Source organism: Lagopus leucura, unplaced genomic scaffold, assembly GCF_019238085.1.
Source record: "Lagopus leucura isolate 7727_CA_CO unplaced genomic scaffold, USGS_WTPT01 Super-Scaffold_100002, whole genome shotgun sequence".
Classification (NCBI taxonomy): Eukaryota; Metazoa; Chordata; class Aves; order Galliformes; family Phasianidae; genus Lagopus; species Lagopus leucura.
The window spans coordinates 81,369,022-81,395,623 of NW_024962263.1; the positions used below are offsets into that span (position 1 = coordinate 81,369,022).

Genomic DNA, 26,602 nt, shown 5'->3' on the forward strand with positions numbered 1-26,602 from the left:
ATATTTATATTTATATTTATATTTATATTTATATTTATATTTATATTTATATTTATATCCAGCAATATATTAACTGTGTGCACTTCGTAAAATGGGACTGACAGTAATAAAGCTGCCACTTGCTTTGGCAAACTTGCTGCCACAGCTCTTGGCAGGAATATTTCATGAGTAGCCACCATATTATTCTGAGACCTTCCTCTACTCTCTTCTTTGTCACACATTTGACACTGACAGCACACGGACGGTGGTGGGAGCCCTTCAATCAGCTCCAGAGAGTTTTCAGTCTTTATTTTTGCTCTATTATTACCACCTGCTCCTAATTCTTGGAGATCCGTACCCACCAAAGTCACAGGGGAGCCACTAGAGATGGATCACTGGTTGGGGTGGGAATCATAGAATCATAGAATCATAAGGTTGGAAAGGACCTACAAGATCGTTTAGTACAACTGTCCTTCCATTACCACTGCTACCACAAGCACTAAACCATGTCTCGTAGCTCCTCATCCAGATGCCTCTTGAACACTGCCAGGGATGGCAACTCCACCACCTCCCTGGGCAGCCATTCCAGTGCCTGACCATTAAATTACTGTACTTAAAAGACATGGGTATACATGAAATACGGAATCACAGAATAATAGAATCATTAAGGTTGGAGAAGATCTTTAAGATCATCCGGTCGAACCATCAGTCCATCACCACCATGCCCAGTAATGACAAGCCCCATTGCCTTGAACCATCAATTTATCACAGAATGAACTTGATATTGGTCAGTACAACAGGGGGGTGTGAGTAAGGTTGAGAAGAGCTGGTTCTGCTGTACCATAACACTGGCTGCCAAACAAATGGGTGTATACGGACTCTGAATACATTTGGGATGGAAATTTGGTGGTTTCCAACCTTCAGAGAAGTTCCAAGATAACACTCTAAAGGTGAGATGAGGACAAGACACTGATGCTCACCTTGATGACAATAGGCAAGCTGGTGTAAAATGATGGCTTTAGGAGGAGGGGAGCAGATGCAGTGACCCAACCCTTTCTTCTGAACATTGGAGACCACTTGCATTTTTGGTTGGCTGTGGAATTAACCTGAAATACAACTTACTCCTGGACAAGGGGAAACATAAAATATTGCTGTGGTTATGATGCATCCCATCTGTTTTCTCTGTGTCTCTCCACAACCCACTTCTGAGGTTGGGGCTGAGGTGTTCACTGCAGCCCCATTGCCCTTACCTCCCTGTACTCAGGCCACCACAGGCAGCGTCCCTTGCTGGCACCCCTTCTCACTTGGCCAGCTCTGCCTGATACGGATAAAGGAGCTCTCATGTGATCCCTGCAGCCGGTAGAGCTGGTATGGCTGCAGAGAGAGGCAATAAGAAGCTGCTGGAGGGCAGGAGCCTGCAGCTGGCACAGCCTCTTTGCAAGTGACCCCTGATCTTTGCTTCTGATCTTCCTTTGGCCTTGCGGGAGCATGCTGCGTCATTTGGCCTTGGCCGTGCTGCGCTTCTCTCACAGGGGTGAACTCCAAGCAGAGCAATCACCCTGCGTGGGTGTGCGAGGCTGCTGTAAAGGCGATTACAGCCAAGCACTTTATTGGCATGCCCTGAGCTTATCAAGGCTGTACCATTAGGTAGTTTTCAGAGGACAGCTACTACTTCGATGCTACGCTGAGAAGCTGAATGATCTGGACACAAAGCAGGTCATTCATGTCACAGCTTGTTTGTGAGCTGCCAACAAGCACCTTCCCCAGGAAGGGCTGTGGCCCTAAGGGTAGTCTGTGCACTTTTATGGAACCTGGAGGCTCCCAAGCCCCAAGGCTGCCTTGCTGGAGTGGCAGCAGCTTGTCCTTCTGCCCTGGGTTGCAGCTCCAGAGGCAAATGTGCACATGACTATGGGTAACCAGGCACAGAACTGCTTCCAGTCTCCTCTTAATGGTATTTTCCTGGACACAAATAGCAAGTGGAGATGCCTATCTCTCATCTGTGTTCCCAACCGTGCTGCTGGTGCACACAAGCAAGGATGTGGCACTGGGAAGTACTGTTTTAATGCAAGCTGATGTTTAACAGCACACTGTGTGTGTGTTATCTCAGCTCTGCTGAGGTAGGCAGTCCTAGGGAAAAAAGAATTAAATCTCACTTTTCAGAGCTGTTAGCTATTTCTGTGGCTGTGAGGTGGCCACCAGAGCCCCATTATGGGTGGCATGCACAGAGTGGCACGGTGACAGCTCTGTGCTACCAGTCCTGCCAGCCCCCACATCTGGAACACTCAGAACACATGCATGAGGCTCCTGTAGCTGGCTTTGTAGCCCTTTGATCACAGCACTGATTTGGTGCTCTTTCCCACGTTCACTGATCTCCAAAGTCATTTATTTCAAACTTGGGCTCTGGCCAGCTGTGGGAGCACAGCCCAAAGCTGCCCAGTTGCCACCTCTGCCAGCCTGCTTGTGCACAGTGAGACACTGAATCACAGAATCATACAGAAAGGCTTGGGTTGGAAGGGACCTCTAAATACATCCATTTCCAACCTCCTACTGTGTGCTGGTTGTCACTCATCAGATCAGCCTGTCCAGGGCTCATCCAACCTGGCCTTGAGCACCTCCAGGGCTAGGGCACCCACAGCTGCTCTGGGCAGCCTCTGTCGATGCCTCACTGCCCTCTAAGAAATTTCTTCCTTATATCTAGCCTACATCTCCCCTCTTTTAGTTTAAAACAGTTAAACCATGTTGCTGAAGGCAAGTCTGACCTACCTGGCTCTCCTGGCTCACACCATGGGCATGCAAGGCCTCTTTTTCCCATCCTGCACTCTGTGCCTGGCTTAAACTGCAAGCCCACAGGGGCTTACAATTTGGATGAAGCCCCATTTATACCATCAGTTTGTGCCTTTTGACAACCATTTTTGGTGCTGGGATCATTTTTACCAGCTGCACATACTGACACATTTTAGAGATTACTTTGAAAGATTTAGACTGGATATAAGGAAAAAGTAATTTATCATAAGGATGAGGCACTGGAACAGGTTGCCCAGAGAGGTGGTGGATGCTCTGCTATGGAGACATCAAAGGTCAGGCTGGACAGGACTCTGTGCACCTGCTCTAGCTGTGTCTCTGTTCAGTGCAGGGGAGTTGGACCAGATGGCCTTTAAGGGTCCCTTCCAACTGAAAGATTCTATGGTTCTGCAATTCTCTGCAACCTCGCAGAGGTGGGTGTGTGGCACATGTGGCTGGGCAGGGGTCATCGGGCAAGTCAGGCTGTGCTTGCAGCTGGGATGCATGGGAAGGTGTCAGGGCCATTTGCTGGAGAGAGCAAAAATAGTGCAAAAAATAAAAATAAAAATCATAGAACGCTGAAGCTTTCAGATCCAGCCTGGAATTGAGGATACCTTTTATTTTTACATAGTTGTTAAATAAATGGAAAGGGAAAATCATGCTTATTTTGTCCTTATTTCTCCGTGATTTTTTTTTTTTTTCTCTTTGTACGTACGATTTTCTTTTCGTATTTTTCTCCTTTCCTGCCCCCGCCCCCTCCCAGCCCTCACAGGACCGCTAAGCCACCTCCCTCTCCGCTGCGGGCTACTCTTCCCGGGGTACCCACGCCATCCAACCTTTGACCACCGGCCGAACGGGGCACTGCCGGAATACCCCATTTCCACGCCGTCCAACGCTATTTGCTCCCAGTCGCCGCTGTCCCCGCTCCCCGTCCCGCTGCGCTCAGACCGGGCTCCGCGCTCTGCCCCGGGCTGCGGCCGGCGGCGGCGGCGGCGACGGCGGCGGCGGCGGCGGGGGGCGGTGACGTCACAGAGCCGCTCGCCAGCACAACGTTCCATTGAGGCGAGCGCGTGCTCCGGCGAGCACATGGGCAGAGCGGCCCGCTCCGCGCTGCTCCGCTCCGCTCGGCCCCGCCGCCGCCGGACCCCAGCCCGGAGAATGGGGGGGGGGCGCGGTGAGTAGCGGGGCTGCAGGAGAGCGGTGGGGGGGGGGGCGACTTTTGGTCTGATTTTATTTTTTAATAATGATCTGCATTGTTATTATCGCGCTATTTTTTTTTATTACTTCTTATAATTTTTATTCTTACTGCTTATCGGTTTTCCTTTTTGCTATTTTTATGGATTTTTTTTTTCCTTACAACCTATCCCCCCCCCCCCCCCCCCTCCCCTTTTTACTGTACGTTTCCCTTCGCTAGGCCTTGCAGGAGTTTGCAGCTTGGCTGCGGGGCTCGTGCAGATGGAGGGGGGCGGGAGGGAGGTGTTGCGTTTTATATATTTTTGATATTAATTCTTTTTAAAGCGCTGCGGCTAAAAATAGCCGTTGCCAAAGCTGAATCCGGGCGGATGGGGAGGAAAAGGGCTCGGAGTGCCCCCCCCGGCGATGCATCGCCGCGATAAGGCCGGGGGGTGCGGAGACAGCCCTAGAGGGGAGGCGAGGAGGGAAGGGATGCCCCGAGCCCCGTAGTGGGGCAGGGGGGTGATGGGAGCCTGGCCCTTACTGCTCTGGGGCACAGCGTGTACCTTGGGTGTCAGCTGGGGCACTGGGAGGAAAATGCGAGGGTTCCAAGGCTGTCTTTTCCTTAAAAATCCGCCTTTTGGTTTTATTTCTCATTTATCTGTTTGTTTATTTTTGTACTTTAAAATGCAACTTAATTTCCAGAGGCCACCTTTGGTGTTTGCCTATCAAGAGTATTACAGTGTTTCCACGCTTAAGGACTTGAGTCCTAAACTGAGAAGCCCTCTGGCAGTCGCATCTCAGGGCACACGGAGGGGCGATGCCCGTAGCGATGCCCGCGGCCCCGCCTGACGGATGCTGGAAGCCCATTGCCCATCGCACTGACAAGTTGAGGCTTGTTTTGCTTGTCCAAGGCTGTGGGCAGGCGGAGGGAGTCGAATACCCCAAGCCACTTCCTTCTTCTTAATACGTGTCTGCAAAGACAACCAGACACTGTTTGGAGAGCATTGTTTGGGTGATGCGCTTTCTGGGGGGGCATAGTGACACACAGCATGGGTCAGGGCAGAGAGCACTACTGTGCACATGCCATGGCTGTGCAAAATGAGAATATTTCTTTGTCGAGCAGGAATACAGTCTCTACTGCCAGCTTGTGCCAACTGATTTGGATTAGTGTAGAAGCACGCCTATCTGTTGCTGTAAAATATATTTTAAAAAAACCTCACTCTGAGGTGGTGACATCACCGTAAAAAGTAATGCTACAATGCAGTATTTGATTGCGTCTCAGAGATACCATTTTTCTTTTCTCTGTGATTTTTAATAATTGTGTAGTAGGGATGTGTGCTTTCTGAGCACGTGGAGCAGCCAGGTGCTGTGCTGGGTGCCATGTGTGATGGATGGCTCACATCCATGGAGCTTAGTGTGTGCTACATACATTGTTTAGCTTAGTGTTAGAAAACCTCTAACTTTTGCTTTTTCCTCTTTTCTCGCAGTGAGTGTGGCTTCTCCTGGGTTAGGATGCCATAATTCAGGTAGATGTGGCTGTGCCTTTGTGTGCAGGCAGTGAGGTGTGCAGGTGCAGCGCTTCAGCCCTTGGGAGTGCCTCTGTACCTGTTCAGTGTGGGACACACTGTGCACCTCCAGCATCCCTGCACAGTGTGAGCACTGCAGGCCGAGGTGCTGCATCCCCTGCTTGGGCTGCGTGCTGATGTCCTCATGCTGTCAGAGCAGCTTGGCAAGAGTGAAAATAAGGAAGGGGTGATGGCTGCTTCTGCTGAAAGCTCTGCATGTTGCAAAAATGAATTATGTATAGGAATTAGTTCTTAAAATGGAAGATAGGCTCCCTGTGTGAAGTTCTGTGCACGGAATACAACTTCCGCAGGAGCTGGCTGCTCTCTGAGGCTGGGAGCTGTGTGCCGACAGCAAAGCTCGTGTCGCAGCTCTGCAGCTGTGCTGTTCTCTCTCTGCCGAACTGAAGCCTAGGTTTCTGCTCCATCATGGGCTGTATCTGCTCAACTTTGAATTTATGCCTATTTCTCTGAAGGATCTGAGCCATGTCTTCCTGTTTTTAATCAGAATGCTGTGCAAAGAGGGCTTTCAGTTGGTGGCTGTCTGTATCTCACTAACTTTTATAAAGGAATTACTGCAGTGCTGAGGGTGTGGAGGAAGACCAGAGGAAAAAACTATCTACCATCTCTGAATGTATCAAAATATCGTTGTGTTCTTCTGTCACCTTTCTGATGAGAATGTTCAGTGGGTTACTACAGTGTCACTGCTTTTCTGTAATCACGCTGGAGCAGCCCTACTAGGAATTGCAAGGTAGGGCTTACGCATGTGACATCTTCATAAAAAAACACATCTGTACACACGCATTTTTTTTTCACCCATTGGTCTGTGCAAACAATAGCACTAATGCCGTGTCAAGGGCAGGACGCTGACTTTTGTGGTCTGGGAAGTGTTTCCATGGCTTGTAGGAACCCTGGGGCTCATCTTTTGTTCCCTATCTGTGAGTATAGTGGCAACTCTCTGGGTACTGGTAGGGCATTGGGTGCTTCAAGCATTGCAGCATGGAGCAGTGCTGGAGGCTGTCCACAAAGACTGCTGTCACTGGTGTGAGCAGTGTGGTTGTCATGTCTGGTGTTGGTTGCACTGAGCAATGGAGGAGGAGGAGTGAGATGGTGTCAGCCACGCTCGGGCACTGCAGAGGGCTCTGCCCAAGCCTTGGTAGATGTTCTGCCCTAATCCTTTGCTGCTGGCCCAGGAACAGCATCAGTGCAGGGTCCTGCTGTGTGAGCTGAGAAAGGTGCAGAGCTGCAAAGCGAAATAGCAGAGAGGAAGATGTGTACCTGATCAGGAAGCTTCTGGCTCTTTTTGCAAGGTGATACAGATCTTACTTTGAAGCACGGGATGTGTTGTTTTCTGCCTCTTTGCTGGCTCATTGCTTTAATACCAAACACCTGCTTAGTTCCTGTCTAGATTTATGCAGAGCTTGTTGTGGGGAATAAAGAAATTATCCATCTCTTTGGCCCTATGTGGGCCACGTTTTCCTTTGTCACAGCTGCATCTCTTCCTAGTCAGTGTATGTTAATGCAGCATGGCGTCCTGACAAGACAGGCTGTGCAGCCCAATGTGGTTCATCGATACCTGCAGATGCAGTGCCTGCCCTGTGCTTGCCATGCTCCTGAGGATCAGGGCAGAACAGCATTTATCAGAGTTATCAGTGTTGTGGTAAAGCAGCGTTGCTGAGCGTTTCCAGGTGTGGAGAGCCAACTGAGATGTTTGCATTCCAGGTCTGTATGATTTAAATGCCTTTTATTGCATCGTGAGGTGGTGTCAAATTCTTTATGTGACCTCCAGGTACAGGTGTGAGTATCAGTGTGGAGCTGTGTCTTGCAGCTGGGGCTGGCTGAATATCTCAGGTTTATCCTGCCTGTGCTGCAGCCCTTGCAGTCACATCCTCGCTGCTGTTGATACCTTAGGTTTCTTGGTGGTTGCACCTGCCATATCCCTCGATAGAAAAATGATTCGTATGTGAGTTGCTGCCTATGGTAATACATCAAGCTATAAAAAGTTCTGTTGTGCAGCAGTGAGAGTCGTCACTAGGTCCTGTGCTGGGAAGCCAGGCAGGTCAGGAGGCAGCCCAAATTAGAAATTATGGCACTTTGACTTTTATGGCACAAAGACTTTGGCAAGGGTGATTAGCCACTGCAACAAATTACCAAGAGGAGGGATGGATTCTCTCTTTTAGTCATTTCCACCTTCAAAACCTGGAAAAAGCAGCAGAAGATTTTTTGTATGGAAACTATTGATGGGTCCCTGCAAATCAGTTCCTCTGACAAGAGAAGGGAGATTTGGCCATGCCCTCTCCCAGTTTGGTTGTGCAGGCAGTAGGAGCTGCTAGGTTCTGCAGAGCATGGGCTGAGCTGAGATGGGGGCAGCCTGGTGAGGAAATGCTTCTGGCACTTCGGGCTGCTGTGTGCATTTACACAAGAATAGTGGTGTTGCTACAAGATGTTTTGGAAGGCAACATTTTCTATGAGAGTCACTTCTTCAGTGCCTTGATTGAGAATACAAAGTTGAGATTCTCTTCTGTTTAAAACCTTTTATTGTATTACTGGTCAGAGCCAACTGATGGCTTTTCCAGGTGCTGGTCCCAGCCCTTGGGAAGTAATGAGAGAGGTCCTATAGGAAGCTCCCACAGGCTCTCCTCTGTTCTGGTGGCAAAGATCTCTGGCTCAGGAGCAGTGCCCAGAGCTGTAGGCTCCTTCCTTAAGGGGTGGTGAATAGCAGAGGTGGGTGGGATATGCAAGGCCGCATCCTAGCACATAGAGCAGCTTTTGGAGGTCTTCACCATGATCTGAATATTTCTGGGAGCCCCGAGACTCTGAAGCAGTCCACTGCAGGGCCTGTGACCATCTCTTTTTGACAACAGGAGCTGAGCAGAATCCATGCAAAAATGAAGTGCATTGCGTTGCCTTGTGTGGCTCCTTGCCCAGGCAAGGGGTGAGCCCTGCACAACTGGAAAGGGCTTGCCGGCTGTGCAAGGAGCGAGTGGTGCAAGAAACTGGAGCCTTGCTGCTGCTTGTGTGCTGCTGACGTAAATGCGGTAATGTAAACGTGGTGTTGTGTGCTGGTTAACCCGGGGAAAGCAGCAGCTGTGGGCTGTGCTTATCCTGTGTCGTTGCACATGGGATATGGAGCAATGGCCAAAGCACAAACTGCCCTCAAACCCTTTGTGTTTTGCCTTCTCCAAATGGAAAAATTTCTAGCACAAGTCTCTTTTTGTTGATGTTGAAGTTCATTATTCAGTATTAATATAGCCCTGCTGTAGCTGACCATAGACGTGGCACCCCAAGCCCTTTGTTTCAGTTGATGTTGCCAGTAGTTAGTCACACCTATCAATGCAACGATCTACAGCTTGGCACACTGAATAAAACACTACTGTGCCTCTGTTTGGAAATATTTAGTAACACTTCCGGCTTCATTTAAATAATAATGGCTTGTTTATTTTATTTTATATTTTCTCTTATATATAAAGGAGGGTGTGAAGTACACTTTCCCAGAAATGATCACGAGGCAGCAGAGGCCAAGAGCTTAATGTTGAGCACAGACAACTTAAAGCCTGCTGCTCTGGGGCTTTCAGATGTTAAGTGAGTTACTAGATCATTTAATTTACAGGTATCTCACAGCTGGCTCTGGTGCTTTTATTAGCTTGCTTTTAAGGGTTGCAGTGGGCAAAGCTTTAAATTTTCCTTAAATGTTAAAAAGGCTGCTATTAGATGATACAGAAAAATGCTTAATGTTACAAAGGAAAATAATAGCTTGTAAGATGGGAGGTTGGACTGGACACCCCAGTCCACTGGCAGTTCTCTACTATTGTGGTTACTGAGGAAGAAATTGGAAAGATGGGCTTCAGGTCTTCGTGTATGGAATGAGATGGAAGGAGGCCCAAATTTCTGGAATGCAGAAGATTAGTAAATGTTATGATCAGAAGCCTCATAGCAGAAGGAAGAATGTCTGTCTCCATGGGACAGTGAAGCAGACTGTCCAGGTCCCAGTGTCTGCCTGGTGGTGTTTTGATTCATTGCTGGGATGAGAATGAATGATGCTGCCACCATGTCCTGGCCTCCATGGCAAGGAAGCATGGAATTCTGTGCTGAAAGGAGAGGACATGGATCCGAGCAAAAGGTGGTTGGTATTAAGATCCACCAGAACCAGTTTTTATAGGTAATTTGGATAGATGATGGGATTCCCCCTACTTGGCTACAGGTAGATGTGGGGATTCTACTCTCAGCAGCCATTTCTTCCCCTTGTGCTCACATTTTCATATTCATATGTTGAGGAAGGTGCTATTTTCTGTGTTCATAGTGGAGAACAGTATGATGTCAGCTGGACCCTCAGTGCTTCACCAAAATTGTCAAGATCCTGTACTTGACTTGATGTCAGAAATGTCAACGATGACTTTGGTAGGCTGCAGCTGACATATCTAAGCAGAACTTTTGAAAACTTTTCGCTGAGTAGCTGTATGGGATCACACAAGTGTTGAAGGACTGGTGCTAAGATCTCCTTTAGCTCCTAGCTAAGTGTGAAAGATACATTTGAGTACCAGCTTTTCATCGTCCATAGCACAGTCTACTCAAAGCCCACTGTAGCCTGACTTTTAACACTTTGGTGATAGGACATCCATCCAGTACTTCAGAACAACCTGTTCCAGTGTCTGACACTCTCATCAGCAATAATTTCATTAACTGCTACCAGCATCTCACAGAGCAAGCCAGTATGAAAAGAGACAGTAAGACAGAGTGATGAAAAAACCTGCAGTTACTTGTGCTGATTCACAACGACTGGAAGAGTTTTCAGCTGTCTGATCTTGCTAATACATTTCTCCTCCTTGTAATAGTGTTAGGAGTGCTCATATCCATAGTAATGAACACTTGTATTTTTTTTTTTTTCTGCTTAGAAATCTGGGTGCTGAGCACTTATGCTGCTGTCTCCACTCCCTCAGCAGAAAGAGAACTGGAGGTACCAACAGGGACAGGGCTGCTTTGTGGGATCTCTGCCTCCCAGGCTCTCAGTTATGGCATCCTCTCTTTAAAGTCTTGGAGCCTGGCCTAAATCTGTTTTAAGCATCCTTGAGTTGTGGCAAAGCCTATAGACCCATGAAATATTGCTGATAGCATTAATACTTATGTGAAAGATATTACAGGATGAAGTTGCCAAGTGTTAAGGTTGGACTAAATGCAACTGTGGTTACACTGGAGGTTTGGCAGGCAGAGGGGGTCGCCCCAGCAAGGCTCCCAGCCTCGCTCTGCTGCAGCGGGCCCCTGTGGTTTTAGAAGGAGTCTGAAGTCATTTTCAAGTCCATTGGAGTGGCTGGTACCCAGAGATGAACAGTGGTATTGCATCCTCCCACCAATTTCCATCCTTGGAGCCTCTGAGGGTAAAGATAAGCCTTAGCTTTGTGTAACATTTGGACCCAGCTACTACCTCATGGATGGAAAGCAACTCTCTGAAGCTGAGCTCCAGCCATGCAGAAGAGCTGATGGGCATGAGGAAGGAACTGGCTGTGCTACTGCCCTGCTAGCTCCATTGTCAGCTGGAACGCATCCACATTGAGTTGGTGGGTTAGGAATGCTCTTGAAATTGTTTTGGTGATTAACTCTTCTCTGATAGTGCCCTGTCATTTGTGACTGAGAGATGAAGTATCATCTTCCTGGGCAGAGTCCTGGTCTTGGTTATGGGGACATTTGTTTGGTGTTGGCTTGACAACAGCAGTGATATGTGTGAGTTGGGAGCCTGCCAGCAAAGGAAGCTTCAGGCAGACCAGAAAGCTGCAGCCTATCTCCTCTGTGCTGTTGGCAGCTTGTCTTCCTATACTGGCTTTTGCTGGAAATACAGATAGAGCTTTGAGGTCTCTTGTTCTCTTTTCAAAGTACTCCCTGTATTACCTCAGCTAAGAGAAAGACTGCTGAAATCTTTCTAGCAAAGACTACAGCAGTTTTCTGCAAGGAAATGGAGCTCTGCTCTCTGCGAGTTTGTTTCCATCCTGGGTTGTCCAGACCCTCTTTCTGATAAAGAGCACCACAAAACTCTTCATAATCTGCTCCAAAGTGCAGGGTGTGTCATCCCAGTTGTACTTTTTCTAAATATGTAGCCATGTTTCATATAACATTTAAAGATAGTTAAAGAACACGCAAGCAAAAGCAGGCCCTCCACTGCTGGGTTGGAAGAAAAATAGCATATATCAGATATTGGTCTGTCATTTAACACATTACCTGAAAGATAAACTGGTGATGACTTCAGTGTTAAAACTGAACAGTGAGGAAAATATATTTGACTGGAATTCCAATTGTGCCTGATTGGAATGTTGAAAAAAATTAAGGAAATAAAAAGATAGGCATGTGTACCCAAACATCCCTAAATTTTAGCCTCCCTTTCTGCTCTTCACCTGTTCCGAACTAAGGTTAGTTACCAGGATTTTTCTGTAGAGAAAAGATTAATGCTCTGTCACATTAGCTGGTCAAAGCAGGCCATTTTATTTTACTGACGTATTAAATCTTAAATTATTATTCTTTTTTTTTTTTATCACGTTACCTCCTTTAACATCTTGTGGATGGACTCATAGAAGTTAACTCATGAATAATTTTTGATTGTCTTCTGTTTTGTGTGTCCCAAAATGTGGCATTTTAACAGATGGCCACGCAGAACAGGAGTCGTGATCCTGATGGACATTGTGGCCACGTTAGTTAAGGGCTGTTCTCTGGGTGGTTTGATGGATGTGGTGATTCTGATGTGGGTTCCTTCTTACTGCTGGTTGTTTAAGTAATGGGGGATCTTTACAGCATCTTCATTAGTGGTTTAAGTGGGAATTTGGAGAATGGGGATGGGTGGGCCTTTGCTCAAGCTCTGTTGTGGTTCACCCCTTTCCGGATTCCTTTTTAAAGCAAGATTTTTAGGACTGTATGAGGAAATGATGGTATCTCCTTTGGCATATTTCTTGCTTCAGTCTGCTCAGCCTGCCTTATTTGCTTTTACTTTCTAACTATATCTTGGTTTATGCCTTAGGTCATTGGGTTTCTGGAACAGTAACTGTCCTTTATGTCTATTTTTATTTATCATCAAGCACAGACACATTTGGTTTCTCCAGCTTTTGGTGGTGCTTTATATGTGGTGCTGTAAGCAATACCAATAACTAACGGTGCTAATAGTCCTCATGAGGATCTGTGGCTGTCTGTGCACACATGATGGAGATGTTGCAGCTGTAAACATGCTGCTCTGCTGTGAATATTTTTACATGGCTTCTGCATTCTTTCTTCTGTAGGTGAAAGTAAATGGGAGTCAGCCTGGTACAAGAAGTGTGCAGAAATAATCCCTGTGCAGGTGAAAACTTCTGACCTGCCAGAGGCAATGACTTCATCACCACTTCTGTGTTCAGTCTTACGCAGTGTAGATAAAACACAGCATGGTTCTTGTACTTGTGTGTGTATGTATGTTTTAGATGTGTTTATATATACAATGTTTGAACGCATCATTGCTGTAACTTTCTTGCTCCTTCCCCTCCTGGTTTCCATCTACTTCTCTTTTTCTGTTCCACTTCATGTTCTGAGTTTTATGCCCATGGTGTTTTTCACGCACATATTTCCCTTTTTTCATTCTTTCTTTCCCCTTTCTTTCCTATTCTGGCTGTTCATTCTTTATCATCTTATCTACGTTTGTCTTCTGCTCCAAGACATTTTATCATTTCTGCTTGGCTCCTCCTTCCTCTCACAGAGATAGATCATTCAGCCACCCTGGTAGCATCTGTGCACGCACTGATACTCCGCTGCTTCCAGAGGAGGAGCCACAGCTGCGCCTTTTTCTCAAAAAAAAAGGAATAGAGGAGCAGGAGCTGCTCCTATTTCCCTTCTCTCTAAATGATAACTTGTCAGCTTTTGCTTCTCATACCTCCTTCAGGTTGCAGCTTGCATGCAAGTGCAATGTATCCTAGACCCACTGATATGAACCAAAGTGGTGCATAAATGGGATCAGTGGTTGTAGTGCTGCTCTCCTCCATCACAGCTGATTACAATCTTTGCTCAGAGCTCTGGGTCTGCATTCCAGCCATTAGCTTCCTTAGCTGTCAGCTGCTAATTTTAATAGCATTCTGGCTTGCTGCAAGCGTGGAACTTTCCAGCCTGGTTGTGAACCTGTTTCTACTCTCCTGAGGGATTTGGCTCTGCTCTGGGCTGAGCTATGTGGCTGTGCTGCTGCCCAGCTCCTCCTTGGGCAGAGGGTTCCTGGGGTGTCAGTAACCAGGGAGGCTTGTGTGTGGTGATAAGAGCTTGATTGGTTTCAGCAGTCCTCATCCCTTTAAGAAAATGCTTGGGAATGGTATGTGGGAATGCCTGCCCTGCAGTTCTGGGAGCAGAGGGAACTTGAAATGGAGCTGAGGCGACATCCTGTAAAATACTTTCCATTTTCTTGTAAGCAAGGAGAGCTGTAAAGCTCAGCATCTTTTAGCTGGACTCGTAGGCTTTAAAGCTGAGTGTTTTGACTGCTTCTGATTATAGAAGCGGAGGGATCTGAAATAGGAAAATGCTTTGATGTCGGCAATTTGAAAAATGTGCTCAATATCACTTTGTGGCAGACCTTTTATTCTTGGCTGCATCAGCCTCATGAGCCCACAGCAGCGAGCGACTGGGTTGGATGGCTTTGCTAGCACAGCTGTTTTTTTCCAAAAAATCCCAGGACTCAGCACTGCATTTCCCATGCTGGAAAGCCAACGCTTTCCAGGCCCCTGTGTGCAGCATTGGCAGCCGTGCCTGGGCGTTTTTGTGATGGGTGGCAATTCCTGAACGTGCTCAGCCTGCGCTCCTCTGCGGTCAGGTTGGGTGATCTCAAATAAGTGCGACTGGTGCAAACGTGTCTGGGGGCTTACATTGGTTGGTGGTCACCTCTTGGAAAAGGTGTGATGAAATCACATCATTTCGGAGGGTATCATCAGGGTGTCAATGTGCAGAAGCAAAAGCAGCAGCCTTTCCTATCTGTGTTGCTGGTGAAACGTGAGACCTCTCGAATGAGATGTAAACACTGAGTGTTATGTTTCATGCAGGATGACTCTTCATTTTTTTTTTTTAATTTTTTTTTTTCCAAATGTCTCTGTGATGCAGTGATGTGTCCCCATGTCAACCCTCGGGTGTGGGGCTCTTTCAGGACATGACCATAACCTGATCTTTCTGATGACTCCTGCAGACAAGGGCCAGCTAACGCCAATTGTTTGGGTTGATGTCTGTTTTCAAGACTCTCAGGCCTGATTTTGTCTCCCTAGCATAACCAAATGAGATTTTTACCCCAGTTTAATTCAGAGCAGAGACAGGCTGTTTATCTAATGAAGACTTTGGAGCTGGCATAGCTCATACACTTCTATTAGTTATAGCCCTCAGCACGGGGCAGTGACCTGGGAGGCGCAGAGGGCCTTGCCTTGACATGGATAAAGAGCAAATCATGTCTGAGGTAGCCTGGCAGGAGAAATAGCTCTTAAAAGCCGTATCTGTGCAGAGCTGTCACCATCCTGGATTGTTCCAGGTTAGCGTTTATGGCTAACTGCTGCTTCTCCTGCATTTTGGGCTTGAGTGCCACAGATGCTCATGTTCACCGTACGCAGCATCCTGCTGCTGGCCCTGGTTAAAATCAGATGTTTGTAGAAGAAGTGGGTGAAAGTGAACCAAAGGGCCAGAAAGTAGCCAGATCATCTCCTTTTCTTCTACAGCATGTCATGCTCAGGCTGGCACGTGCCCAAGTCATGCCTGCCCACTGGAAGGGTTGTTTATGAGCTGTAGGTGGGAGATGTCAGCCAGCTGACTGCATCTAAACAAATAAATCTTTTTTTCTCCTTTTTTTTTTTCTCCCGGTATCTGAGTGTGTGGTGTTTGCTGCTTGAGTGTCTCTTTTAAGCAGTTAAAAAGTTTTTCTAGACAAAATATGTTTTTAGGCTGAAGCTGAGAGATAAATATAACTCTGAGCTGGTGTATTGAAAGGAGGCCATAGTAAGTGTTATGTTGCCTTACTCAGTATTTTTTTTTCTTTCTTCTTTTTGTGGTGATTCTGTTCTAACTTAAAATGGAAAACCTCCTGAAAGACGTTATTTTTCCCGTTAAAAGAAGCTGCATGCTGGAGTGCCATTCACTGGTTTATGATGCAGGGATCAGAGCCCCCAGCCCTCTTCTTCATCCGAGCTCTACGTGTTTGGAAGGCAGATGCATATGCAGCTGAGCCAAGTATAATAATAATAATAATAATAATAATAATTCAGGTTGAGAAGCACAGAGCACCCTGTGATTAGCAAAATAATGATTGCATACTGTAGAAACGGAGAGATGCTGTTTGACAAAGCGAGAGGAACGCACATTGCAGCTGCTTTGCGAGATGCTCGGCTTACATTCCCCCACTGATGTCTTCAGCATACAGTTCTGTGCAGGAACCACACAGAGCAAAGCACGTTTGTAAAGCGATGATTGCTTTTCAGTTTTCCAGTGAATTGCGCTGATAAAAGAGCAGCCAGAAAGCTTGTAAATAAGAGTTGTACGCACTGTGCTCTGCTCCCCAGTGGTAATTTTATTTATTTTTTTTAAATTTGGATGCAGATGCTGCGTTATGTTCTCTCTGCTTGCCAAGGGACCAAACTTTAGCTCTAGGATTTAAAAAAAAAAAAAAAAAGAGATAGGAAGCTTTCCAAAGCCTTTCCTCTACAGGTGCAAGGTTGGATCCAGGTCATTGTGATTGTGACAGAGATCTGTTACACAGTGCCACTCTGACATTTGTTAAGTGTGTTTGTAGGCTTGGCACTGATTATTTGCTGCCTTAAAATCTAATCTGTCCTTCTACATAACAGTGAACGGTGGATTTTATGCATACTTTCCTTTGATGTTTCATCAGCAAGGCTTGATAAAGAGGGCAGGGTTTCTTTGGCCCTGTGCTGCTGCCCCACTTTATCTCTGGTAACCTTTGGTGTTGGAGTTGCAGGGCCGTTTCTGAGACCTGACTCTTCCTCCACTCTTTGTGGCTTCAGTGGCCTCATGCCAACCTTTAGGTACCTCAGCGCTGCCGCAGCAATAGAGGCATCCCAAGTAGTTGGCGCTCTGGATTATTCTGGCTGCTTTGCTGGCAATGCAGTGAGCCAGCATAGAGAACTGAGCCAGTCAAAAAACAGCAGAAAAAACAGTGAGATTGTCATAGCGTGGAGACATGGGAAAGAACAGGAACAGCTGTGTGCTCCTGCATAGGTGAGGCTAAAGGGAGATTTGGTGGTAACCTGGAGAGCTCACACCGTCACCTACGTCTGCATGCTCAGTGTTTGGGAAATATTTCATGAGCACTGCTGGGCTTCTCCAGACCTGGGTTGTGATTCTGCTTCCGCATGGGATGTTGCCCAACCTACATATGTGAATACTGTGCATATATAAATAAGTCTTTGGAAAAAAAAAAAAAAAAATTATATATTATAATATATATTTTTATATATATATATATATATATATATATATATATATATATGTAGGGTACTCATAAGGTGTTACAACCATTTTTCAGAAGTCTGGTTGTCCTCTGCAGATTTCTTTAAAACTGCCTAAGTATTTGCATAGGACTTGTATAATAGAGGAAAAATAATAATAAGAAAAGAGTCTTGATTAGGCTTATTTTTCTTCAGGCAAATGGGTGGAGTATGTTCTTTGATCTCATCCAACTTAGTTTTCTGAGATTTCACATTTTTCTTTCCTATATCTCTTGTTGACAGTACTCCTAGAATCATAGAAAGGTTTGGGTTGGAAGGGACCTCAAAGCCCATCCAGTTCCAACCCCTGCCATGGGCTGGCTGCCCCCCACCAGCTCAGACTGCCCATGGCCCCATCCAGCCTGGCTTTGAGCAGGGATGGGGCGTTCACAGCTTCTCTGGGCAGCTATGCCAGCACCTCACTGCCCTCTCAGTTAAAATCTTATCTAAATCTCCCTTCTTTTAGTTTAAAACTGTTCCTTCTTATCCTATCAATCATGTATATACATATATGGATACACATGTACACATACAAGCTTGTTTCCTTTATTATAATGTGTATTTTTTCCAGATTCCAAGACAGCTTTTATTGCCTGTGTACAACTGAATGAGCCATTGAGTTAATGCTACTGTGTGAAGTTCAGGAAAGACCAGCAAACATTTTTCTAATAAGAGGATATTCTGGTCCTCTTGATAATCAACCTCCCATTGTAAACTCATTTTGAGTCACAGTTTTAAATCTTTGTTCCAGTGGAAAAGATTTTTATGGTCAGCCCAAACAAACATTAAATCCTGTTTTTTAGCACAGTTGCCTAAAATAGCACAAATTCTAAATTGGAAGAGTGACTCTAGGGAAAAGAGAAAAAGTTGAAACAATACAAATCATGGTTTGGTGGCACAAACCTTCTGTCCCACCCCAAACCATGATAGATATTTGGCAGAGACATAAGGCTGGGTTTCCTTGCTGTAAAAGGCTGCATGCTTTAGATGGCTGTATGGAACTGGATTTAGATCTTCCCTGTGGGTGTTTGTCCCCCCTTATTTTAGAGATTCCAGTAAATCACTTTGGTGTAGTTTCCACTGGTTTTCTTCTGTGTAGCCTAATTCCCCTGTATTGTACAACCTTCCTTTATTTGGAGGGGAACGTTTTTCTGGAAAATGTGCCCATGATTTGGAAACATGGGAGTTCAAAACCCCCAGAAAACACCATTTCCTTGCTCTTCTCCCCTACTACTTAGGTAAGTAGAGCTGCCCAAGGTGGACCCATAGCTCTTCACGCCAGTTCTGCACCTACTCCATTTATTTTCAGTCACTGGAATTGCCATGGCAGCAGCAGCCCTTGGGATAATTATTTTGTCACAAAGAGCATTAAGTCAGGGCAGCCCGCATTTTGGGGAGGGTGCAACTGGAGTGGCAGCAAGATTGTGGTGGGATGAGAGGAATCAGTGCCAAGGTGAGCTGGGAAACCTGCGTAATTTTATTGGGATGTTAAGGTGCTCATGCTCTGAGCACTCTGAGTTTTGCTGGCAGCATTGCAGCAATGTAGCTCTTAAAGCACATTCTGCTCTTCCTGAGCAACCCACTGTTGAAATGTTGTAAGCATCATTTCTTACTTCCCTGTCCAGGCATGGATCTTAGTGCTCACATATGTATCTCTTTACCCCTTACTTGGGATTGCCTCTGGAGACCAGGTTTGATCACTCTGCAGTTGTTCTTGTGCCTCTAGTACTGCAGGACCCTGTCCTTTTGTGGTGATACTCTAGCTTGTCTTCAGCTTCTCCTCACTCTCCTCCTTTGCTGTGTTCTTTGCTGGCACAGCTGGCATATGGCAGCTCTTTGTTGATGTGCTGACTTTGGAAACTTGCAGTGCAGACACCCAGTGTTCATTGTAATATCTCACTGTGCAGTTTTCCACACCCTGTCCTTGAGTCGAGACTTGTCCCTTTGTATCTCAATCCTGCCCTTGGTCCTTTAGCATTCTTCCTGTTTGCTGATGGCAGTGGCCAGAGAACTGAGCATCTGCTCACTTTGTTCTCAGTGTGATCTGCCTTAAAAATGCTGTAGAGGTGACTAATCCTCTGAGCTGGGGAGAGGACTCTAACTTGCTGGGGCTATCTCAGTACCCACCTGGTGCATTCTTACTCTGAGCAAATAAGAATTACACTTTCCTTACTTCTTTATCACATGAGAACAGCAGTCAGGGTATAAGGAGGCTTTACACCACACAGGTTGTGAGCATGCCCTGCTTTCCATTTCTTTGTCTCACTTTCTTTGTTCTTGTGGCTGTGATATTGAAGCATTTTGCCAAAATTGAAGGTGATGGTGATTTTAGTCTTTACTGTAGAACAGTCCCTGAGCAGAGAAGAACGGTGATGTTAGCATATGGAAGTGACGTATTTATTATTGATGATACCTTTAAATGATTAAACATTTTTTTCCTTGCATTATTTAGGGGAATTATGATATTCATCATTAATGGAAAGATGTCTGTCTAGGGAAATGCATGATTCATACTCATAAATACCTTCTCTGCTCTAATTATTTCCTTCTTATTGTCTTTTCCCAGCTCTTGCTTTTCCTTTTGTAGTAAATGTTCATTATTCTGTAAATACCCTGTGCTAAATGCTGAAGTGTTTTCTAGCCAGGTAGCTAAGATAGAACTCCAATAAGAGACATGGTAATTCAAGTAAGGAAGTAATGCTTAGAAAACCCCATCGCGTTTGAGAACTCCTGCTAGCAAATATTAATCAGATTTTTTAAAATTATTATTTTATTATCAAATATGCTGGAAGCATGTTTATTCCTGCCATTACGTGTGTTTGTCTCCTCATGGTGTGGTGTGTTATTGTAGCAGGGTTTTATTAAAAATAGGACGGTATTAACTGATAGTTTGGTTTTGATAGGGTAGGCTTCTCCTAGTGCATGAAGACATGGATCAGGTCCAATACGTTGTAGTGATTCTGCCAGTGGCCTGATGTTACTTAGATCTTGGGTATTCTGATATGATGTGAAAATCTTGATAATGTGATCCTCAGCTTCCTTAACATCTCTGAAAACCTGCACCTCATTTCTCTCGACCCTTCAGAGCAAGCAGTTCTTGTCCTTACACAGGTATCTGTTGCTCATCAGAACATAAAACTAAACAGCCTTGCTCTTGTGTTTTTTTGGGTTTTGTGGAAGTGAAGATGAGAGTCCTTCTGCACCAGACTCATGAATACTTTTTTTTTCCCCACATAACAAAAACAGGGTGTATTTTAAAGATGACATGTATCTGTAAGATTGCCTGCAATGTAGGGCATCAGAATACATTGATGGGACATGGATTGACCGCCAGAGCCCCTGTGTTTTCTGCATGCTAAAGAACAGCACTTTTAAGATAACTGAATAAGAACTCTTTTAAGATAACTTCAGATATTCTGAATTGGAAGGGACCCGGAAAGATCATGGAGTCCAACTCCTGGCTATACACAGGACCGCCCAAAATTAAAACTCTATGTCTGAGAGTCTCGAACTCCAGCAGCTCAGGGCCTTGCCCACCACCCCCTGGTGCAGACCCTGTCCCTGACCCCCACCTGAACGCAGCTCCATGCCGTTCCCTGGGCCCTGTCGCTGTCACACAGCAGAGCTCAGCGCTGCCCTCCGCTCCCTGTGAGGAGCTGCAGCCGCCATCAGGCCTCCCCTCAGCTCCTCTGCTCTGCGCTGAGCACACCCAGGGACTTCAGCCACTCCTCATATGTCTTGCTCTCCAGACCCTTCTCCATCTCCGTAGCCCTCCTGTGGGCACTTTCTAGTAGTTTCATGGCCTTCTTATCTTGTGGCACCCAAACCTGCTCCCATTGCGGACCACAAGAGACAGTCTCTCCCCTCACCCAGTGGGAGTCCTTGCCTTGATGCACTTCAGGGCATGGATGGCCCTTTTGTCTGCCAGGGCACGCTGCTGCTGATATTCAACTTGCTGTCAACCAGTGCCCCCAGATCTGTTTCTGTTGGGCTGCTCTACAGCCTCTCATCCCCAAGATCATACACATAACCAGGGTTGCCCTGTTCCCTGTTGTAGAATCCAGCACTTGCTATTGTTGAAATCTGTATGACTGATGATTGCCAGCCCTCCAGTCTGTCAGGATCTCTCTGCCCTCGAGGAAGTCAACTGCTCCTCTTAATTTAGTATCATCAGCAATCTTAACAGCTCATTGAAGCTTCACGCTTTTTATGACTTTAAATAGATGCAATCAAATTTTACTAAATTAATACTTTGGTGTTAGTTTTCTTAAATCATTAATCTAGGAGCTATTTCTTGAGGAAGAAAAGGGTATTAAAATGGAATCTTAATTGTTGACATAATTTTGGCTGATGCTGTAAAATGGACAGGATTTTTATTTCCCAAGGAACAGTGCGTCCCACTAAGATGCAGATTTCCTTCACTGACAGTGTTTCAGAATCAAGATCCAAGGAAAGCCAAGGCCCAGCTTGAACTGAACTTGGCAAAGGATACCAAAAAGAACAAGAAAGGCTTCTACAGGTACCTCAACCAGAAAATGAAAGTCCAGAAGAGTGTCCTTAGCAATTGATACAGGCAAACTGGTAACAGCAGACAAGGAGAAGGCTGAGGTACTTAACAATTTTTTTTTGTCTTGGACTTCTCTGCTAACTGCCTGCCACACAGCCCTCAAACATTTGGTTTGATAGGAAGAGACTGGGGAATCAATCACAGAATCACAGAATTGTAGGGGTTGGAAGGGACCTCCAGAGATCATCGAGTCCAACCCCCCTGCCAAAGCAGGTTCCCTACAGCAGGTCGCACAGGTAGGCATCCAGGCAGGTCTTGAACATCTCCAGAGAAGGAGACTCCACCACCTCCCTGGGCAGCCTGTTCCAGTGCTCCGTCACCTCACTGTAAAGAAGATTTTGTGCACATTTGTGCAGAACTTCCTATGCTGCAGTTTCTGGCCATTTCCCCTTGTCCTGTCTCCACTCACCACTGAAAAGAGTCCGGCCTCGCCATTCTGCCCCCCACACCTTAGATATTTATAGACCTGGATCAGGTCTCCTCTCAGTCTTCTTTTCTCAAGGCTGAACAGACCCAGTTCACTCAGCCTTTCCTCATAGGAGAGATGCTCCAGGCCCTTCACCATCTTCGTGGCCCTCCGCTGGACTCTTTCCAAGAGATCCCTGTCTTTTTTGTACTGGGGAGCCCAGAACTGGGAAGTAACATCCCTCCCAAACTGTAAGCAAGGATTGTGTTTGTGACCACCTGAGGAACCTGAACATCCACAAATCTATGGGTTCTGCTGAAAGGCATCCTAGAGTCCCAATGGAATGAGCTGATGTAGTTGCCAAGCCACTCTCAATGATATTTGAGAAGTCATGGTAATCAGGTGAGGTCCGTGGTGTTTGGAAAAAAGGTAACATCACATCCATTTTTAAAAAGGGTAAAAAGGATGACTCTGGGAACTGCTGACCTGTCAGTCTCACCTCTGTGCTGGGGAAGATCATGGAGCAGATGCTCCTGGAAGCTACATTAAGGTGCTATGTGGAAGGCACAGAGATGATACAGGAGAGCCAGCATGACTTCATCATGGGCAAATACTGTTTGATCAATCATGTGGCCTTTGATGATGGTGTCACTGCATCAATGGACAACGGAAAAGCCACTGATGTCATCTATCTCTACTTCAGTAAGGTCTTTGATAATCCCCCACAACACCCTTCTCTCCAAATTGGAAAGATATGGATTTGATGGCTGGATTGTTTGATGGTCGAAGAATTGGATGCTGGATGGAGTCCACAGAGTGGTGGCCAATGGCTCCATGTCTGGTTGTAGATTGGTGATGAGTGGTGGCCCCTGCGAATCAGTGCTGGGGTCGATAACTCTTTAATATCTTCATCAGTAATAATGACATTGGGGTTGAGTGCACCCTCAGCAAGTTTGCTGATGACACGAACCTGTTGTATGCAGGCAGCATACCAGAGGGACCTAGACAAACTTGAGCAGTGGGCCCAGGTGAACTGCATGAGGTTCAGCAAATCCAGCTGCAAGGTTTTGCACCTGGGTCAAGGCAACCCCCATTACCAATACAAGCTGGGAGAGTTGAGTGCAGCCCTGCAGATAAAGACCTGGGGGTACTGGTGGATGGGAAGTTGGACATGAGCCAGCAGTGTGCCTTCTCAGCCTAGGAAGCCAACCATATCCTGGGCTGCACCAAAAGAAGCATGGCCAGCAGAGTGAGGGAGGTGATCCTGCCTCTCTACTCTGTGCTGGTGAGGCCTCACCTGTAGTACTGTGTCCAAATGTGGAGTCTTCAGTACAGCAAGACATAGGTCTGTTGGAGCACATCCAGAGAAGGGCCACAGAAATGATCCATGGAATGAAACATCTGTCCTGGGGCAGATTGAGGGAGCTGAGGCTGTTCAGCCTGGAGAAGAGAAGGCTCTGGGGAGACCTGAGAGCAGCTTTTCAGTGTCTAAAGGGGAACTGCAGGAGGGAAGGAGACAGATTGTTTAGCAGGGTTTGTGGTGACAGAGTAAGGGGGAAAAAAAAATAATCGGAGGATGTAAGAGGCTCTTCGCTCCTTTATTATTCCTTCCCTTCCTTCCTTTGCTAAAAATTAATTTTGAATTTCAGCCTCAAAAATCCTTCTAGGACCCCTACAAAGAGTTCATGTTTCTGTAGCTTCTTCCTGTGCAGCAGTACCAGCAAAAACAAGTAGCTGTTACTTCACTCTGTTTTATTGGTGTGCTGCTTGCCCAGCCTCTTGTGCTGGAGAAGGTGAGAAGCACTTCACCTGGCATCTCAAGCTTGCTGAAGTGCCTTTACATGGTCTCTCTGGGAAGAAAGGAGTATCAAGAATTCACAGATGTGTATGAACCTGGGAACACAGTGAGTTTCTGTATCACAGATGGTTCTCTGCTCCATGTTTTGCAGCCTTATCCTTTGGGCAAGCTGTTGAACTTTGACTCTTTGGTTTTGCAGGGCACCACGGTGTCAGGGGAAAGGAGGCTGTGCTTCCTGGCTTTTGCTGCCAATCAGCTCATTACCAAGAACATAAGGATTTTTTTTGTTGTTGTTGTTGTTTTTTTGTTTTGTTTTTTTAAATTGTATCTAATCACTCTACAGAGGCTCTGTTTCATGTCTTATCCTTGTTTGAAATGTAGAATTTGTCTGCCTCTATTAGTACTCAATGCAGAGAGGCCACAAGACTCGTTTACAGAACCACAGAATTGTAGGAGTTGGAAGGGACCTCTGGAGATCATCAAATTCAACCCTGCTGCAAAAGCAGATTCCTACAGTAGTCTACACAGGAAAGTATCCCATTGGGTTTTGCCTATCTCCAGAGGGGACTCCACCACCTACCTGAGCAGCTTGTCCAGTGCTCCGTAACCCTCAAAGTAAAGGAGTTTTTCCTCGTGTTTGTATGAAACTTCTGTGTTCCAGTTTGTGTCCACTGCCCCTTATTCTGTCACTGGGAACCACTGAAAGGAGCCTGGCATCACTGACTTGTCTCCTGCCCATTAGATATTTAGTAGTATTAACAAGATCCAGCTTCATTCTTCCCTTCTCCAGGATGAACAGCCCCAGGTCTCTCAGCCTTTCCTCATAAGGGAGATGGATGCTCCAGCCCCCTCATCATCTTTGTAACCCTCCTCTGTCAGTAGAGGTTCCCTGTCTTTCTTGAATTAACAAGTCCAGAACTGGACACAGTGCTGTACATGTGGCCTCACCAGGGCAGAGGAGAGTAGGATCACCAGGCGTACTGCAGTGGATGGAAATTAAAAAAACAAAACAAAAACAACCATGGTTTCTGCCTCGAAAGCATGTTGCTAGAAGAGATGGAGTGATGGAGTACATGATGGTGAGTGTGGGGACGCCTGTCCCTGTGCAGCTCAGCCCGTGGGTATGGCACGGTAGGCAGGGCTAAAGGCACCACAGGGTTGTCCCCAGCCCTGTGTGTCCCACCTGCTGTATAGGATGCTGCCTGTCACTGACCAATGTCTGCCACCTCTCTGAAGCTGCATCCCCATCCTGATGTTTTCCCTGTGCCTCCCATGAATCTCTTTGCTGCCGGCCATCCCTTTGGCCTCGAGTAACCTCCTGTTTGTCTCTCTTAGAACATGCCCCCCCCACCCCCACCAGCGGGGCCGGTTGCAGGGCTGTGTGTGTTTATGTTGGTCACGCGGCTCGCACGGGGCTGTGACGAGTTCCTGGGCGCAGAGCATCCGCAGACACGTGGCCCCAGCGTGCGGCGCTCGGCTCCTCCGGCCCCGTGCCCAGGAGCTGAGTGGAGGGAGGGGAGAGGGGGAATGAGAATTCTTAACCATTGACTGCAGAAGAGAGTTAATTAGAAAGATAGCAAAAAGCTCCCCCCCACACTGTTTGCAGGGGCGCCTGAAATCATGAGGCTGCTCTGAGTCTGTGCCTCTGAGCTGTGTGGCTGAAGCGGATGAATCATGGCTTGGGGGGAATAAAAGCCTGAGTCATAATCACTAATACTACAGAGCGGATTTGCTTTGTTTTTTTGTTCCTGCACTAATGTGCGGAGAAGCAACACGAGCCCTTTCTCTGCTCTTTCATCAGGGAAGAATGCAGCCCTGTCTCCCCACAGCAGTACTCAGCTCTCCGATATGTCCCAGTTGGGTGACCCCAGCCATCTGCCCACAGCCTCAAAGGCCAGGGCAGCAGTCCTGTACTTCTGTCACTGCTGGGAGTGAGAGTGGCAACTTAAAATACTCCGTTTTGGTAACCAGCACCTGTTCCTAGAGCTCCTCAGTGCGACTTACTGGTTTATGACCACTCAGCTCCCACAGCTCAGCAATGTAAATGCACTGACATAAGCTAGCTGTCACTTTCCTAGAGATGTTCCTACAGCTGCTGGACTCTAAAACCCAATAGAAATTCAAATATTTATATTTTTATAGAGTAGCTTATTTTTGGCATTTTGTGAAGAAAACCATCTCTCATTGTGCTTTTAAATTTGGACTGGACTGTGAGTCCAACTCTGTTAAACTCACTTTGACTTCCCTCTCCAAAAGATGTACATAAAAATTTAAGGAAAAAGCCCAAACCTTTTTCTTTCCTTGAAGAGGGCCAGAAATTTAGTACTGAGCCAATCCCTGGGACCAGTGCTGCTCACTGTGTGAGATGTCCCCCAGGAGGTTGTTTCAGGGTTAAATGGTTCCATGGTGGGTGGCAGAGCTGGTCTGCCCCGTGTGGCAGCTTCTGCCTTTGGTGCCAAGTTCTGGCTGTCGTATTATTTTAGCTGATTAGATTAATTTCTTGGATGAAGTAAGCAAGTGACATTAATTATGTTGTATTATCAATATGTGCTGCTGCTTTAGGCCTCGTATGTGCTTAAAAAAATGTTAGAGTACTTTCATTGCTTGAAAGTTCGTGCACAGAATTGAAAACCTGTGCACGATTGTGCACGCTTGTATACATATGTACATACAGAGACAAAGAGGTGCAGTGGTTTAAATTTTGGTAAGCAGAGTGTTTTGCTATGATGTCATAGAATCATTAGGGCTGGAAAAGACCACTAAGGTCATTCTGTCCAACCATCAACCCATCCCCATCATGCCCACTAACCCATGTCGTGCAGTGCCATATCCACTCTTGAACACCTCTGGGATGGTGGCTCAACCACCTCC

The 26,602-nt window shown here is 46.4% G+C and overlaps 1 long non-coding RNA gene across 9 annotated transcripts in view; it reads left to right on the forward strand.

The window, feature by feature from the left end:
* The first annotated feature begins 3,863 nt into the window (after window positions 1–3,863).
* The window catches only part of LOC122178706, a 79,954-nt gene continuing 57,215 nt past the window's right edge, over window positions 3,864–26,602 (forward strand). For 8 of the 9 annotated variants that reach the window (XR_006178425.1, XR_006178427.1, XR_006178432.1 and 5 more), the window contains exons 1-2: window positions 3,874–3,934; window positions 5,424–5,462. This is a non-coding gene — a long non-coding RNA (uncharacterized LOC122178706). Of the gene's footprint in view, window positions 3,935–5,423; window positions 5,463–26,602 lie in introns of all 9 variants that reach the window. The other variant, XR_006178426.1, reaches the window with a different exon arrangement.